This window comes from Gekko japonicus, unplaced genomic scaffold, assembly GCF_001447785.1.
Source record: "Gekko japonicus isolate JY-2015 unplaced genomic scaffold, Gekko_japonicus_V1.1 scaffold99, whole genome shotgun sequence".
In the NCBI taxonomy this organism is placed as follows: Eukaryota; Metazoa; Chordata; class Lepidosauria; order Squamata; family Gekkonidae; genus Gekko; species Gekko japonicus.
Window position 1 is genome coordinate 1,178,109 of NW_015165833.1, and position 15,034 is coordinate 1,193,142.

Genomic DNA, 15,034 nt, shown 5'->3' on the forward strand with positions numbered 1-15,034 from the left:
GACTCCACATTAACTAGAGACTTGTTGAATGAATTAGGACAGTTTTCTATGAATATATCTCAGCACATTCTGAGCATGCGGAAGGAATACTTGGAGGTCTGAGACTCAACCACTATTCAGCTAGACCGTGGAAAAAGTGGTGACTTCTCGGTACTAGGTACTTCTGAAGAAGGTGGATTACCAACATCCATTTCAAGCTGATTTGGGTCCTGGAGATGCCACTGAAATTGCCTCAATTGCTCTAGCAGAGAAATGTTGCCAAGTCGGCAGAGAAGGAAAGTGTGTCCCTGGTGGTTCTCCCAGACTTTCAGTACCACCCATCATGGTATACATACACTGACCTGGATGGCCCAGGCTAGCCTGATCTCATAAGGTCTTGGAAGCCAAGCAGGGTCAGCCCTGGTTAGAACATGAATGGGAGACCACCAAGGAAGTCAAGGGTTGTTACACAGAGGCAGGCAATGGCAAATCACCTGTATTCATCCCTTGCCTTGAAAACCCTCCGGGGTCGCCATAAGTCAGCTGTGACTGGACAGCACTTTCCAGCACCGTATCATGGTGTCCCTCTGGGCCTTCTAAAATGGTGGTTGGGTTTTTTTGAGCCCAACAACATCATCAAGTATGTGGATCCACGGCCACTTTCAAAATACTCAAATACCTTGAGACCCAAGTCTCTGTCACGTAACCAAACATCAGTGGTCTCTGTAGAGTTAGACTCTTCTGCTTCTACCTCCTGATGGAGCCTACTGTTAAAGTGGGGGTCTTCAGTGGGGGAGGGATCAGCAGAACGTATTCCTATTATTGTTATTATTATTAAAACATGTATATCCCGCTTTTCCTTTGCTGCACTTTCTTCTGAAGACTTAAGTGCTCTTAAGTCTTTGGAATTGTGGGGTTGAGTATAGGTCAGGGTTGGTGTGATTTATTTTAATTCATGGATATTAACCTTTTATCCCTATGTGTGAAGCACTATCCAGTTGCAGCCAACTTATGGTGACCCTGTCGGGTTTTCAGGGCAAGAGCTGAGGCAGAGGTGGTTGGCCATTGCCTGCCTCTGCATATCTCCCCTGGCGTTGGTTAGTGGTCTCCCTTCCAAACACTAACCAGGGCCAGCCCTGCTTAGCTTCCAAGATCCGATGAGTTTGGGCTAGCCCGGACTATCTGGGGCTGAGTTCAGGCTGGCAGTTTGAAGCATGAGAGAGTCATGGCAAAAAAGACCTGGAACAACTTGTTCCAGGTATTCCTGGTCACACTGCACCGACTGATGCGGGAACATACCGGGGGAGGAGGCACAAGGGAGCGTTCGCACTGTTGGCCCGCCCCTGGCAGAGGCGCGGCTGTAAGGCGCGGCTTTCTTTTTGGTAATCTGGTGATATGCGCTTATGCACATCAGCAATTGCAGCTTTCGGCGTTCACACTTCTGAGAAGCAGGATGAATGCGCTCTCCAGGGTTTGCTACCACTTTCACCAGGTACTTTTTAAACTCGGGACGGAAGCGTTACAAGTAGGGTTGCCAAATGGGGCCGGGGGGCGGGGAATCCCCCGCTTTGGCGGCCCGATTTTTGATGCGACAAAAATCGGGCCTGGGGGAAACCCCACCCCCGCGTGCACGTCACCCGGATGTGACGTCGCATGCTGGGGGCGGGGCCACAGGCATTTGAGGGGAAAACTCTATGTTCCCCTCAAATGGCTGTGGCCCCGCCCCCAGTGTGCGACATCACATCCGGGTGACGTAGATATGGCGCGTGCGCGCCAGGAGATTGCCAGGAGTCCCCCGCTGAGGAGGTAAGTAACATTTGGCAACCCTAGTTACAAGACGGGCTAAGTACTGCTGGGGAACGCCAGACAGCTGTGCCTGTGTGAATGGCCCCTTTAATCAGTTCGAGAAACGTTTCTGAAACGTGCCTATATCGGGCCAAACTGCCAGTCTGAACTCAGCCTGGGTCAAGGCTTTTATAACTATGGTTATATCCTGCTGCCACCATTTCCATGAAGGTACACATACTGATTATGGAAAGCCTTCTGTGGAGGCTCCCTGGGGCTATCTGCAACATATCTGGGATGCTTTCTTCTCTAGCAGACTCAGGGCAACATTAACATTGTACTCAAGTGCTTGCAGAGAGATGCTGCCTATAGCCTTCTGCTTCTCAGTCCACTTCAGCAGAAACGCTCCTTCAGCATATAGCATGTCAGTCGCTTAAGTGCCTTGGCAGTCGGCGCACTGGCAGTAGTATCCACTTACTGCAACTAATCAGCCAAATTAATCACTGAGGTAAAAATTTCATATCAGAAATAATTGACAAACAACATCTCTGCTCGTGCTGAAAAAAGGCTCCATTTTCTCACCTGATGGGTGCTATAAATTCCCAGGAGACTGAAACAAGGAAAAAATGCAATCTGAAAAATATTGATCTCAGGCAAATTGAATCCCGCAACAGTAAAAATGGTGAAATTTGTATTATTTTTTCATCATTTGTTTTATTAGCTGCCTTCAGCAACATTTTGGAGGGGTCGGATAAAAAATATTGCAAACAAATGCATAAAATAGGTTGGAGGCGCTTCAGCTTGTACGGCGGGGGGGGGGGAGACTGGAATTTGTCAGGCAAATATGTGTGGAGGAGGGGATCTTTCTTTGATGCAAATTATGGCTTCATTTCTAAACATGCTGGTATCCATGCACTTACTTTTGTTGAGGGGTGGGAGCTTTTACTCTGTTGTTGGGGTGCACTGCGACCCTTGCTGGGGGTTTATTTTGTTTATTTATTTTGCTATCAAGTCATAACCAACTTTCCTGCCAACCTAGAAGTTCGAAAGCAAGAAATTGCAAGTAGATAAATAGGTACCACTTCAGTGGGAAGGTAACAGCATTCCGTGCACCTTGGTGTTTAGTCATTCCGGCCACATGACCATGGAAACGTCTTCAGACAGCGCTGGCTCTTCAGCTTTGAAACGGAGATGAGCACCGCAACCCTAGAGTCGGATTCGACTGGCTTTCGAGCAAGGGAACCTTTACCTTTACATAACCAACTTATGGTGACCCTGTAGGGTTTTCAAGGCAAGAGAGATACAATGGTAGTTTGCCATTTCCTACCTCTGTGTCAAACCCTGGTATTTCTTGGTGGTCTTCCATCCAAGTACTAACTGGGACTGACACTGCTTAGCTTCTGAGATCTGAACTGGGCTATCCTGGTCAGTGTGAGGGTCTATTAAGCTTCCCATTTTTCGTACAGTTTGGTATCTTGGAGTTGTTGCAAAGGATATTAGAGTGTTTTGCAGAGTTTGTTATTTGCAGGCACAGCAGGTGGACTATCAGTAGCTCTAACTACTTGCCTCCTCTTTTTGCTCCCCTTTGTACCCCTTCTTTCTGCCTTGGTTAGCAGGGACCTAGCAATCACAGGATTTAGTGACTTGACCAGCACTTAACATACACAGCAAAGCCTCAATTGTCTGATCAGTTGGTTTATTTGGAAAGATTCCTCTGAAACGACATCAGAAGAGGACCACCCGCCTATGGTGGTGGACACTGAGGTTGTCACACGTAGTGGAGGTGAGTTGGCTGGGGGTTACACTACACTGGCAGACCAGCCTCTTGAACTAGCATCTCAACGCTTAACAGTCCAGAGGGCTTGGGAGGGGGGGGCCTTGATGCTGGGCATCCATTGTATATATTTAAAGCTGTCTAGCATCGGGAGAGGACAGTTGATAGGCTCCTCTTGATCTGCCAGTTTGGTGGCTAGGAAAAGCAGTTTGGCTGGCTGGATCATTGAGCCAGGTTGGGCTTGCACATGATGCAGGACCCCTCTGGGCATTTCCTTTGAATAGAGAGCCTTTCTGGCTCTTGTCATCACATGCTGCTGCTGCTGCTGCTGCTGCTGCCGGCTCCAATCCTGTGGATGTGTTTAATTTGTTTTTAATTTCTAAAGAAAGACCTTTCAATCTATTTTTATGCAAACCCACAGGGACCTTAGCAACAATTCTGCAAACCTACCAAAAGAACAAACCTAAGCCATAGACTATAGATGGCTACAGATTTCAAGGTACACAGACGTATACATTTATAAGGACAGCCGTGTTAGATTAGATCAGAGGTCCATCAAGTCCTGCATTCTGTTTCTCACAGTAGCCAGCATGATGTGCTTCTAGGAAGCTAACAAGTGAATAACAAGCACATACACACATGCCTTAGTGCTGCATCCCCAACAACAGTCTTTGAGGATTATAGTCATTGTCTTTTCAGCACCCCATAAATTTATCTGTCTCCTTTAAAATCATCTACTGGGAGTCAGTTTTGTAAACAGAGTATTCATTGTGTAAAAAGTACTTTCCTTTGTCTCTACTGAAGTGGAGGGTCACATCCCTTCAGCTTGGTTCCATGACTTCCCAGGACACAACCATTTATGGTGTTTTAAAACCGGGTCCAAGTGTGCATTTTACTCGGTCAATGTGAAGGCTGGTGAAGTCATCCATTAGAGCAATGCTTCTCTTTTGGGTGCCCCTCTTACTTCTTTCTCCAGCTAGGTAACAGCATATCACCCTTTTAAAATTACTTTTGAGGCTTGGCATTTCTCTACATAAAAAAAATGTGGTGTCTGTTGGCAGCACAAAACCCACCAGCCCTTTCCTGATACATGTCATTTTTAGAAGGTATGTAGGGCCAGGTGGGACTTTTGCCCAGCAAGGCTTGTGTATGGGAGATCTGAATAGCTGGGCAGATATTTTCAAATGTTGCTTTGGCAGAAGCTGCCACCAAAACAGAAGGACCTTCACTGTTTGAATGAAGGTAAACTGAGGCAGCCATTTTGAGGCTGGCTCCATCTGCCATGGCAGCTATTTTGTGGCTGTGCCAGAATTCCAAAGATTCCTTTTTTGTGTTTTTTTTTTGGCCCCCCAAAGGGGAATTTTTTTATTTTTGCATTTTCTACACACTACATATATGGAATGGGGAAAGGAATACTAATGCCCTATCACTATTACTATGGTAAATGGGTCAGGGAATTCTAGATACCGGTACATATATTCTACTGGATAGGGGGAGGAAAAACTACGATGCTATTCTAGATCTCCTACTGGATATGGGGAAGGGATAAAGACTAATACAAATCACGATCTGAAAAGCTTAAAAATAGATCTTTTTAACCTATTAGTACTGGTTATACAGAGATTAGTTCGATTATAAAAAGTATAAAGTTATTAGCTTAGCACAATTACTGCCCTTAGCACTCATGCTTTAGTTTTAGAGTCTTTTCTTCTTAGATTTCTTTCTTTTCTGCAGTTTGGGAGCGGCCTCTCCTTTCTCCGATTCAGATGATTCTGATGACGAGGAGATTTGGCTTGTTGAGTCCTGTGAGTAGGACTCCTCTTCTTCTTCTACCTCCACATCCGTTTTCAAATTCTTTTCCTTCTGCTTCTTTTTTACATTGAACATTTGATCCATAAATCTTTCCGCTTTTGGAGCAGAGTCAATTTTATATTTTTTATCCTGGTAATTAAAACTCAACCCTTCCGGAAATAGCCATCTATACGATATTCCCTTTTTTTGCAGAGAGGGAGAGTAAACATCCTGTATAGTTTCCTCCTTTTTCTTACTTCGAATGGGATGTCTTTCAAAAATTTTATCTCTTCATTCTTGATTTTTAAGGATTTCCCCATTGATTATTTTCCATGTAGCATGTTTGCAACACGAATCATACATTTTGGAATACTATACAAATTATTAGGTCATATTATACACAGTATCACTGGCAATGCCTGCTTACATTATAAGTATTGAAAACAGAAGATATCCATTCATTTATACGTGTATTTGCACCTTCTAGTTATAGTCAAGTATATGTCTGGGCTGAACATGGTTTTTATGTTGCTATCATCTACATTGATCTGTCAGGGTGTCATGGGTTAAAAAGCCAAAGGGCTACCTTGAAGGACACTCTTTGGTGTAGTGGTTAGGAGCACAGATTCTAATCTGGGGGGAACTGGGTTTGATTCCCCACTCCTCCACATACAGCTGCTGGTGTGGCCTTGGGTCAGTCACAAGTTCTCTCAGAGCTGGGAGGGAGTTGTTGGTATGTTATTTCCGGTCACCAGTTTTTTCTTCAGTGCTCTCCGTCCTCTCCCAGCCATAATATCAACAAGAAGTAAGTTTTCCAAAACAAAGCAAAAGTTATACGTTTTAATTCTGCTTCATATATTTTAGCAGCCTTTGCGTTCGCTTAACTTCTTATGCGCTTGGTTTGGCTCCAAGTCTCTTTATTTTTGCTTTAAAACCATTTTTTACAGTTTACTCCTATGGGTTTTTTTTTTGAAATCTCCTCCCCCTGCGCTTCAAACTTAGGCGCTTCCAATTACTACCAAGGCTCCATTCGCTTATTTTTCACCTGAGCTTTACTTAACTCACAGTTTGTAGCCTTGGAGATCTTTTGGAAGTCTTTTTTATGAGTTTGGTCGTGATCGCTTGCTCCGGCAGTCGTCTCTAGGCGCCATACTGGCTCTGCGGCGACGGTATCTATCGGGGAAGAAGGTGAGCCTGAATTCCTTGGGCGTCCCCTTGGAAGAGACTGTCGTCAGCTCCCCAGGCTGGGGGTCTCCTACAGATACCCCGGGGGGGGGGTCCGGGATGAACTCGAACCCCTCCCGTCAGCCGGGTCTCAGCGTGTCTCCATCCGAGTGAGACGAGACGCGTCTGAGCAGCAAAACGCTTAACCCGGAAGTCCAGAATTCCAAAGATTCCCACAGGCTCAAAAAGGTTGGGGACCCCTGCCTTACACAGAGGCTTTGTGAAGGAGTTTATTCCTCTTAAGTGTTCTAGTTTATTGGATTCTATGCCCTCCTTGGCACACATGAGAACATAAGCAGAGTCCTGCTGGGTCAAACTGAACAGATGCCTGGAGAAGGTAATGGGATGGAGGGGGACCAATAAACTGAAGCTAGTCTGTTTACTCTGTTGTTACCTGGAGAAATGATTAAGATCCAGTTTGGTTTAAGCGGCTCCATATTGTATTTTATGCTCTTGCTGCTTTCGAATGCTGGGTTTTAATAACTTTTATATCTTTATTATGTTTTATTTTGTAAGCCACCCAAGGAGACTAATGTCAGAGTATCACCATATGTGCAAGTCTCAGACCTGGATTCAGAGATCTTTTGGTCCTTGTACACACAGAGATGGCTTAGGCTTGATAGCCCTTTCAAAAAGAAGGAGAGAGACAGATTTTTTTTTTTTAAAAAAATTATTGCTCTAACAAAGGTTATGACCTTGGAATGAAGGGAAGAAAGACAATTATAAATGCAAGGATAAATCCAACCCAGTTCTAAGTATGAAGGCAGTTCTTAAAAAGGCAATTCTGAGCAGTTCAATAATCGCAATTCAAGGCAATTCTAATATGCAGTGACAATGCTCAGTCAGAAATCCCCGGTGTCTAATTTCACTTAAATATTATGGCTAGTCCAGGAGAACCACCTGGGGAAGGGACATGATGTGTGCATGTCCCAAAACCAGACAGGGAATATCAGTGAGCAAACTGGATAGGACAGGAAGGAGAAGGAAGAAGACCATAAGAGAATTTACACTCGAAAGACTGAGGAGAGAATTCACACCCAACTCTCTATCTCATCCCTTCTCCCCAACCTGGTAACCATCCCTTTATATATAATTCTCAGTCTGATTTTCCTCCACCTATTTGAAGGCATGAGCTGTGACTCAAAGAAGCTCATATGGAAATAAATGTTGTTAGTCTTTCAGGTGCCACGGGACTATGTTTTATTTTGCTATGACAGACTACCACATGGCTACTTTTTCTCAATCATGCTTGAGACATCCGTGTGAGATACCAGTTGTGTGATGCCCCAGTCCCAGAAGAGGTTTCCTGGCTTGCTAAGAGAACTCCACCCTAACCTGAATAGCCTAAGCTAGCCCCTATCTCATCAGATCTTGGAAGCCAAGCAGGGGTGGCCCTGACGAGTATCTGGATGGGAGACCTCCAAGGAATACCAGGGTTTGTGACACAGAGGCAGGCAATGGAAAGCTACCTCTGAACATCTCTTGCCTTGAAAACCCATAAGTCTGCTACGACTTGACAGGGAAGAAACCTGGTTGCTTCCAGGTTTCTCCAGCAATATGAAGCAACGTTCGTCCTGCCCATCACAGCTTTCCAAAGTCGCATTGGCCGACATCTAAAGGTGGATACAAGAAGCTGTCTGGTCTACCCCTCCCCCCTCGCGATACCACAAGGGCCTGGCAGTTACACGCAAAGAGTGCCACCTAGCGCAGCCTGTGTGCACGCCAGGTCCTTGTGGGGGTCGCCCTGCCACGAGAGCTCTGCTGTGTCAAGTTTCTGGTGCCTCACAGAGCCTCATTAGCATTCACTTGATCCAGCTGCATTTTAATTACTGTTTGTTTACCTTCTTACCTGTTTACACTCATGTTTTTTCATCTCAAACAGCTCTCTGGGGCACCTGTGCGGTGGGGGGACGACGACATCCCATGCCAAGCAAAATGCGAGCCTGTTTATTTTGCTTAGTCAAGAAACAGTTTCGTGAGGGAAAGACCTTGGGAAACATAATTTGATTAGAGGAGGCCAACTTGTCTTTGCAAGAGGGGAAGGCTTCCCTTGACTAATCCGCTGGAAGCCATCCAGGTTTCCACGGCCGTGTTGCTGATTGGCTGAGCCCTTTGTAACTGTTGTGTTTGGAATACAAGATTGTGGACAGCAAGACTGGGAGCGCTCTACCTAGCAGGTCTGCTGTACATCCCCATTTCATTTCCATGGGCACCTCCCCTTCACTTACAAAGGCAAACACTCCTCCTGTTCAGTTGCCCAAGATGAAAGTAAAAAAAAATATTCCCTGAATTTAATGTGATTAAATTTACTTTTTCCATGTTCCTCAGGCAGCCAGTGTGGCCTAGGAGCTGGAAGGATATTTTGGATTTCTCTGTAATAATTCCCAGTTCAAACCAGCCCACAGCTATAAGTCCACCAGAGTGTTCTTGGCAAGTCTTTAGCTCTCTATTTAACCTGGATCTATTGGTTGTTTTGCTGATGGGCTATTTTACTGACTGGCTGTCGGTTAATTTGCTGACTGGCTTGAGAGTGAATACGTAGATTTTAATGTGGATAGATTTTTAACTGTTTTATATTTTAAAGACTGTTTGTTATATCTTTCTATTGTTTTTATTGATGTATTTTATATGCTGTTTGCTGACCTGGGTCCTGTTCAGGGGAGAGGGAGCGGGATATAATTTTGAGAGATAAATAAATAGTTTCAAGTTCATAGGAGGGGGGCAGAGGGAGATGGGGGAGTCCTAGGCTCACCAGCCTCCAGGGTGGGCCCGGAATTCTCCCAGAATTACAACTGAGCTCCAGGCTACAGAGATCAGCTCCCCTCGAGAAAACAGCAGCTTCAGAGGGTGGATTTAGGCTTGCCAAGCCCCCCCGGGGGGTGGGGAAACCCCTGCCCCAGAGGCCCATTCCCTGCCGCCGGCGAATCGGGCCCCGGGGGGAACTCCACCCCAACGTGCACATTGCCCGGAAGTGACGCGGGCACGCTGGGCACGCTGGGGGCGGGGCCACGGTCATCCAAGGGAAAACTCTATGGTTTTCCCTCAGATGGTCGTGGCCCTACCCCAGCGTGCCCGGCGTGCCCGCGTCACTTCCGGGCAACGTGGATGCGGCGCGCGCGCACTCCAGCCGCCAGCTGGGAGTCCCCCGCTGCGGCTGAATCCACACTTCGAAACCCTAGGTGGATTCTATGCTAGATCATAGTCTAGGATACACTTCCTCAGGCACCGCCCTTAAATCTCCAGGAATTTTCCAAGCCAGAGATGGCAAGCCTATCTATAAAATGGTGTAAGGGTGTCAATGATCTACCTGGCACAGCAACTGGCAACCCCCAGGGAGCAATTAGGGGGTGGGGCCTGGTATGCTGGCAACACACTGGTGTACCTATGTGTATGGTTTTACCATAAAGTTTTTACAGAATGCTAGAGTGCTCCATGTCACTTTTGATTAGGATTACCAACCTCCCACTATTACACGATCTCCAGACAACCAAGATCAGTTCCCCTAGAGAAATTGGCTGAGTTGAATGATGGACTCTATGGCATTATATCCAGCTTCCCCTCCCCAAACCCCACCCTCCCCAGGTTCCACCCCCAAAATCTTCAGATGTTTCTCAACCCAGACCTGGCAACCCTACTTCTGGTTTAAACCAGAAATCACATAAGCATGCTGGCATTACGCTGGCACACCAGGCCTATCCTCCCCCCCCCCCAGTTCCTCCCACTGGTGCCCGAGGCACTGGTGGGCATCAAAGAGAATTGTTGGAAGGTTATCTGCTATAGCAGGAGGCTTGACATCCCTAACCTGGTATCTGGAAGGCAGAATCTTTTGAGTAAGTGGTACAGTCCTGAGAATTTCATCTGAATTGGATGGGAAAAGAAAGTTACAGCTGGAAAAGTGTTTTCCTCTAGAAAATGGAAATGAAGAATGGGGGGGGGAGGAATCACTTTAAGAATGAATGTAGCAAAACTAGGGGAAAAGTTTTTTGGAAGGCAAAAGAACTGCTAATGAGAAGAGGGGGCATCCCTCCTGCCTGTTTATGGCTCTCTTCATCTTTAATTACTTTGTAGAATTTTACAGCTCCCAACAAAAAGGAGTCAGGAGAAAATATATTTCTTCTCCACTCAGTTCCAACAAAATTAATTTTACTGTGTACTAAACAACCATTTGATATTATTATGAATAAAATGCCATAAAATCGCTTGTTTGCCAGAGAATATGAACTAAATAAAAGCTGGTTAGAGCTGAGCGAGTCAAGAGTTCAGCTCTTCAAGCATTATTCCTAAGCATTATCCGTGCGGGAAAGGCCACAAAAAAATTGTAAAAAGGCTCACAATGAAACTGTGGCCACAATCCTCTGCCCGTGTACTGGGGAAGAAGTCACTCTGGGAAGCAGCGGGCATTAGCCACACTGTGGTTAGGAGGAGAAAAGGGTCCAGTAGCACTTTAAAGACTAACAAAATTTGTGGCAGGGTATGAGCTTTTGTGAGTCACTGCTCACTTATTCAAATGCCACAAAAACTCATGCCCTGCCACAATTTTTTTATATAATACCAGCACCAGAAATGTCCCAGCTTGGGAGTTGGCAGCCCTAACCCTCTCTCTTCTGTTATCCCTTTGCCTATCTGATATTTGACATCTGTACCTGATGCACAAACAAGTTTGCTGTATTGTGCCATAATTTGGAGTATTCTTCTGCTCACTATTGTTAGATTGTTGACAGAGGAGTTACCAGGGGTCATTTTGTAGAAAGAGAGCTAGGGGAACTCATTAGCACAACTCATTAGCATATGCCACACCCCCTGACATCACCAGAAGTGTGTCATAAGGCCACACCCCCTGACATCACCAGAAGTGTGTCATAAGCCCCCCCTCCCCCAACGGTCCTGGCCGCTGCCACCGGCCTTGCAGCTCCACTGCCGAGCCCCATGAGGGGCCCGGCGGAGGACTTGCAAGGCCGGCGGGAGTGCAAGGAAGCCCCGCGAAGGCCCTCCCTGGCCCCAGGCAGGCAGGGGTGGGGAGAGGCAGGGAGGAAGCAACTTACCCTCCCTCTTCTCCTGCCTCCTCCTGGCTGAATGAGGACCGGAAGCGAGGCGGCCGGAAGCAGGGGGCGGGGCTTCGTCATGTGCCCTGCCCCCCGTACCTCACCTGGGGGAACTGCGATCCCCCACGATCCCCCCGAAATGACCTCTGGGAGTTACCATCTTCACTGGTGTATTACATAGTGGGTTATTTTATTTACTTATTTGCTCTTGGACCCAGGGCTATTTTTAGGCAGGAACGCACAGGAACGGTGTTCTGGCTGGCTTCAGAGTTGCCCACGCCCACTACAGCCAAAACCTCTGCATGTGTGGCTACAGTGGGAAGGCCTGGAGAGCAACCCCCCCCCCGGCGACTCTGAGGTGGGGGGGGGCTGGAAGGATCAGGGAGGCATTTAAATGCCTCCCCGTGCCTTCCCTGGCCTGTCCAAGGGCCACGGGGCACCCAAGCAAGCCAAGGGAAGGGATGTGTGTGACCTAATATGCTAATGAGCTGTGTCATCGGGTGTGGCCTAAGATGCTAATGGGTTTCTGTTGTTGGGTGTGACCTATTATGCTAATGAGTTCCTTTTGGGCTTTTTCTACAAAAAAAGCCCTGCTCGGACCTAATAGAGAATGTACTGGAATGTTAACTATTTTGCTTTCTTTAACTTTAAGAAATAAAACATCTTTGTATTCTCTCTGGTTTGATTATTGTGTGAGCAGGAATCACCTTGGGACTCATGGGGAGGTAGCTTGGTGGCTTTGTGAGGTTTGGGGGAGGCTGCTCAAGTTTCCAGGTCTTGGGACTGGGAACAACATCCCTGTAGAGCATAGCACTGTGTTGCAGCAAAGACAAGGAGCTGGCCTTCGCTAGGTCTCCTTAGCCCAGACCACGGAATGGAAGTCTTTTCTTGCGTCTGGCTTTGCTTTCAACTCTCACCCTCCTAAGGAAGCATTTAAAGCAGAGCCGGTCTTTGTTTCTGTCTGGCTCTCCTTAAGGAAGCCAAGGGTGGATGCCTGCCAAAATCAGCCTCCTTTTCTCATTCCGCCATTATTCCAAACATCAGGCAGTCCAGCTCCAAGTAGCAGGTGCAAAGGCGTCCAGTAGCAGCGGTGCATTACGATGGAGCTGTGAGGAAAGCGAAGTGCCAAGGCAGGCCCCTCCCCCCCCAATGCACATTCGTCTCCACACTCCCTGCTGTTTGGGTGGCGTTCACTTGGCTCCCAATTCCTTTTTCACATCAGCAGCTGCCTCCCCCTTGTTTACTGTCAGGGGCTTGTATATCTCCCACGCAACACCAGAAGGCATCTAAAATTATCCCCTGCATTCAGCAAAGAGAAGCTTTTGTCATTCCCTCCTTTTTAGGACAAAAATATCTTGGATGGTGAGTTTCCAGCTAAGCACATGGGAAGGAAGGACGTGCATGAGAGACAGAGGGACACATACAAGGAGAGAGATAGAAAAGGGGTGCCCCCTTCCCCCCCTGATTAATGCTGTGGTTCTGTTTCTGATCAGTCTTTCAGTCTTTCCTACCAGCACCCAGCCTCAGCATTCCAGGTGACGATTCTCCCACTGAAGGGATTGTGGGGCCTGCATCAAAGAAGGCCTCCATTTGGAAATGACTGGCATCATTACTGTCAAGAGTGTGTGCCTCTGCTGGCTTGCTCCTCCCCTCCCTGGTTACCACCCCCCTCCAATGAATCAATGAAGCTCCCTTATACGGAATCAGCCTATTAATCCATCAGGGTCAGTACTGTCAACTCAGACTGGCAGCAGCTCTCCAGGGTCTCAGACAGAGGTCTCTCATATTATCTGCTGCCTGGTCCTTTTAACTGGAGGTGGCAGAGATTGAACCTGGGACCTTTGTATGCCAAGCAGAGGCTCTGTCACTGAGCTTCAGCCCTTCTCCCCTCTTACTTTGCTGACACCCTCATTTCTGGAGTTCATGGGCCCCACTTGTGGCCACCCAGCCCTTGAACTGATGGGCAAGAATGGAACCCTCAAACACCACACGATTCTCCTATAGCCTGTTGTTCCCCATCTAGCAGCATGTCAGCATCCCAGTGATCCTGTAGTGTATTAAGTCCCGACAAAGTCCGGACAAGTCCAGGGACAACCGTGAGCATCGCTCCTAGAGACAATGGACTATGCGGATCCTAGCCCGCTCCTATCAGGGGGCTAGGTTCCTGGCCGAGAGCCAATGGAACTCTCGGCCACTGTATATAACCTATTGGGAAGTGGGGTGTGTGTGTTTTGGGTGGCGGTTTCTGGGGGAATATAAGCCGGCCTGCGAGCCGGCCAAAGTGTCTTGTTCCTGACTGAATAAAGTACGCTTTGCTGAAATCACTCTCCGTCTGCGTACTTTTCAGATCCTGAGGAAGGTCTCCCCATCATCATTGCAGGCAGGGATGACTCAGTGGATTACCAGGCCCCTCCTTCTTTTCAGTGGCCAGCTGCACCTGTGCTTTTGATAAAGGCCTGACCCCAAAACCCTGTTCACACATTACAATGAAAGCCCATAGATTCTGTGTGTATGTGTGTATATCTGTTTGTAACAAGGAGCCAATGCATGTTCAATTTACAAATGAAATCAGGGAACAGTAATAGGGTAAATGTGGGGTTTCAATACCAGGTTCAGCTGTGCATCAAACGTCCGACTCTGGGCTGAGAAATTCCTGGAGATTTTGGGAGTGGAGTAGGGGGACAGTGGAGTTTGGGGAGGGGAGGGAGCTCAGCAGGGTGTAATTCCATAGAGTCCCCCCCCCCCCAATCCAACGAAGCCTTTTTTTTTCAGGGGAATTGATTTTGTTTTCTGGAGATCAGTTGTAATTCCAGGAGATCTCCAGGCCCTCCCTGGAGGTTGGCTACCCTAGCTGCACCTCTGTTGGTGTAACATGAGGATTAATGGATTGGTTCCATTCCCCTAATCATTTGACATTCAACCAGGAAACAACCGCTGTTCATGGATTGGTTCAATCCCCTAATCATTTGACATTCAACCAGGAAACAAGCGCACGGGCTAGATTGCCATGTTAGGCTGCTGCTCCAAGCATGGGAGCCCATTTGGTATAAAGGCCTATTTGTGAGCTCCCCAGAAGCACCTGCTGGGAATGAGCAGCTGCATGAACTGGACCATGGTTGGATTTTGCATAAACACGTACAGCGTTGCCAGCTCTGGTTTGGGGAATACCTGGAGATTTGGAGAATAGATCCTGGGGAGGGCAGGAACGTCAGCAGGATATGATGCCATAGAATCCACCCTCCCAGGCAGCCATTTTCTCCAGGGGAACTGATCTCTCTAAGCTGGAAATCAATTGTAATTTTGGGAGATCTCCAGCCATCACCTGGAGACTGGCGACCATGGCACCCCCATCCCTGTAGCTTGCCCAGGCCTATTTGCAGTGCCAAGGAAGTAATTATGTAGATCAGAATGCTTTTTGTTGCCCTAGCCAACAACTGAC